This window comes from Opisthocomus hoazin, chromosome 3 (genome assembly GCF_030867145.1).
Source record: "Opisthocomus hoazin isolate bOpiHoa1 chromosome 3, bOpiHoa1.hap1, whole genome shotgun sequence".
Taxonomy (NCBI): domain Eukaryota; kingdom Metazoa; phylum Chordata; class Aves; order Opisthocomiformes; family Opisthocomidae; genus Opisthocomus; species Opisthocomus hoazin.
In genome coordinates, this window is record NC_134416.1 from 41848644 (window position 1) to 41852190 (window position 3547).

General features: G+C 63.5%; 1 long non-coding RNA gene across 1 annotated transcript; it reads right to left on the reverse strand.

The window, feature by feature from the left end:
• Nucleotides 1–1996: 1996 nt before the first annotated feature.
• Nucleotides 1997–3295, reverse strand: LOC142360741 (uncharacterized). The gene is made up of 3 exons (XR_012763322.1): nucleotides 2919–3295; nucleotides 2609–2689; nucleotides 1997–2316 (listed from the first exon to the last, which is right to left on the reverse strand). It is a non-coding gene; the product is annotated as an uncharacterized LOC142360741 (long non-coding RNA).
• Nucleotides 3296–3547: the final 252 nt, after the last annotated feature.

Here is a 3547-nt window from a genome sequence, read left to right on the forward strand (position 1 = left end):
CGTCGGGATCCTCCGGTTTCCTTCCGCCGGGGACTCTCCCGCCGCGCCGGCCACCCGCTGCCTCCGGGACGTGCCCTCCCGGCCGGGAGTGGGGGGTCCCGGCGGGGCGCGGGGGAGCGCGGCGCCGCCGCCAGCACCACGGACAGCGCCGGCCCCTGTCCCCGCCCGGCCCCGGTCCCCGCCCGGCCCCGGCCCGGCCCGGCCCAGCCCCGCCGCTCCTTTGTTCCGCCGCCGGCGAGGCCCCGCGGAACAAAGGCTTCCGTCGCCGGCGGCGGGGGGGGCCCCGGCCTCTCTCCTCCCCGCCCCCGCACCCTCCGCTCACCCCGCCGCGGCTCCTCCGCCGCCCGACCCCCGCGCATCCTGCGCTGGCCCCCGCCTCCCCCCTCCCCGTCCCCCTGGAGCACACCTCTCCGCCGACCCCCCTCCCCGCTCTGCGCTCGCACGCCGCCTCCCAGACCCTCGCCCGGAGCCCGCAAGCCGCTCCGCCGCCCGCCCTGCCCATGCTCGACCCCCCCCCCCCCCCCGGCGCAACCTCCGCGCACTGCATCGCGCACCCATGCTGCCCCTCCGCGCATCGCTCCGCTGCAGTGTCCCTTCCGACCCCCCAAGCCCACCCCCACCCCACCACCCCCCCCGCACGGCCGCTGCGCATGGCTCTGCCGTCCCGCGGCACAGAGGCTGCTCCGCGCCCCCCCCGCGCACCTCTCCGCGGCCCCGGGACCCGCATCCCTCGGCTTCCAGAGGAGCCCCGCGAGAGGAGGAGCCGCTGCCGAGCGCGCGCTCTTCGCTACCAGCTGGGCGATGCGCAAAGAACGATCCTCGCCATGGTAATATTAGAAAACGTATTTATTTCCCGTTAATCCACTTTACATGGTTCAGCCCCTTAGGAAAGCGAGAGGTCCAGACACCACTACCTTGAAAAACCACCGCGGCGACCGCACCGCTCCGGTACTCCCCCGCGGCCCCGTTACCTGCTGCCGACAGCTGCCCCGGCGGGCGCCCGTCCCACCGCAGTGGCATCTCCGCTCCCCGGGCTGAGTCGTTCGGTCCGCCGGTTCTAGGTTCCCTCGGTTTCCGTCGGTGAGTACAGTCTGTCGAGCTCTTTATTGCTTTGTCTCTCCTTTCTGAGAATTTATTTTTGACTCATTGCTATTATTTTTATTGTTAGCGTCAGTATTAGGTTACGTTCTGGCGAGACCTTTCACGCTGCCTGGAGGATCCGCTCTTGGCATTCACCGCGTGCCTTAATTGTATGACATTAAATCAAGGTCCGCTGTGAACACGGAGAGTCAGAGCCTTGGAGCGCTCGCGCTCTCTCTCTCTCTCTCTGGAAGCAGAATAGCAACTGATCCCCATTAAAAAGAAAAAAAAAAAAAAAAAAAAGGTAATTTCCCTCCGCCCGAGTCCCGTCCTGGCCTGGGCCGCACGTGATTCGTGCTCGAGTTCTCTCACTAGCCCGCCTGTCGTTTGCAATGCCCAGGAAGCTGCTAAATATGCATTCAATAGATTAAAAAAAGAAAAAATTAAGCGAGTGCCTGTTACACGCTTCCAGGCGACTGCTTGAATTTCGCCAGCGTCTTCGCGTGATTTTAAACGCAGGAGTTGGCTCTCCGCGGCTCGGCGTCTGCGATTCGGCATCCCTGGCTGGGAGGGACCTCCGGCCGCCCGGTCCCGCACCCCCGGAGCAGCCCCGCTCCTCTCGGCCGGGGAGGGGTGGGAGAAGGGGGTCTTTCGGCCGTGAAAAATGAAAGGGCAGGACGTGTCCTCTTTCTTTGTAAAGCGAAAAAAAAAAAAAGATATTTAACTCACTCGCACCTGCCGCTTTCCCGGGAGGGTCTGGGCAGTCCATCTGGCCTGCCTGCACCGCGCTGGGCGAGTGAGCAAAAGATGGGTGAAGTTATTACAATAACAATAATAATAATAATAATGATAAAAAAATTAAAAATTAAAAAGCAGCCTAAGCTTTCTTTATTATTATTAATATTAATATGCTTATTGCCGTCTTTCACCGCTCGGGACGGGGACCATTCCTCCTCGGTGCCGGCGGCTGGCGGGGGAGGAGCGGGGCGGCCGGGCACCGTGCATCGCCTCGCGAGCTCGACCCCGGCCGGACCCGGGAACCGGGCGGGCTGACCTCGACTGCTGCCTCGGCGCCAGGGCCCGGGAGAGAGAGAGGAGGCGAAGCGGGCCGGGCTCCGGCCGCCAGCTGGGCTTCCCGGGGACTTTTCCCGTCGCTTTCTGGGGGATCCGGGGGCGAGCTGGGCAGACGGCTCCGGCTCCCCCCGCCCTCGGCACCGCAGCTCCTGCGTGTGGCGCCTGGAAAACAGACAAAGCGAGAGCGTTAGAAAGGCAGGCGGGGAGGGAAGGAAGGGCGCCGGGAGCCCGCACGCCGCGCGGTTGCCAATGACAAAAGGGAGAGAGGGGGGAGTCGGAGCAGCGGAAGGGCGGGGAGGGGAGGGAAGGGGAGGAAGGGAAGGGAAGGGGGGCCACACAGATCGACGCGGAGCTGGGGCCGGCCAGACCCGAGCCCCTCCGGGGCTGCTCGCTCCGGGGCCGAGGAGGGACGAAGCGGAACGCCCATCACCGCAGCGCCGGGGCGAGCGGGCACCTGGGTCTGCGGCGCGGTGGAAACAGGACAGCCGCGGGGAACCGCAGAGAGCAACCTCCTTTCTCGCTGATGAAAAAATCCCTGGAAAGCACACACAGGGGGAAAGCTTAAAATAAAAAAAAAAAAAAAGAAAAAGCTAATAAAATAGAAGGGGGGGGGCAGCAGTTCCCCCTTCTTTCTCTGCTTGAATAGCGTACGAGAGCAAAGAGAGAAATCCATGGGGAGAAATCCAAGCATCCAAATAAAAACAGGAATTATGAGCCCACTCCAAACATTAAAAAAATCGTAATAAAGAAGAAGATGATCAAACCTGCCGAGGGCTGGCGTCTCCTCCGCCCAGTCAGAGCCGCGGAGCGCGGGAGAGCAGGAGAGCCCCGCTAGCTGCTTTCGGGGGGTAGGAAGCGGTCCGGTCTCTCCCCCTCGCTTGCTGCTCCAGAATTAGGGATTAATGCCTCTCCAGCCAAACAAATAAGGCATCTGCCTTCAGTACAAGAGGATTACACGGGGCTGCTGACGTCACCAGCCAGGCAGATGTTGGCTCCCAAAGTCCTGATCATCTCCCTTGTCCTTGAAACCCGGCACAATCCCAGCCCCGCGCCGCCCGGCCGGGTCCCTGCAAGGTCGAGGGGGACCTGCTCGGAGGGGACCCCGCCGAGCCGCTCTCTCCCCAAACGTCCTCTCGCATCTTCGGGAGAGAAAGGTGTGAAAAGCCGAGCCCGGCAGCAAGTTCAACCCTCCCCCTTCCCTTCGGCTCATCTACCCCCTCCCCTTCCCCCCCCCCCCGCCTTCCTCCCACCTCCCCAACCTCAATGTCACATGAATCTGTACAGTCATAGCGAGGAAGAGGAGCCTGGTCCTCCGGCTCACCCAGAAGCCACCCTCCCTCCCCGCGCGGCAGCCGACCCCCCCCTCACTGCGGCACCGGGCCGGGAGCGCAGC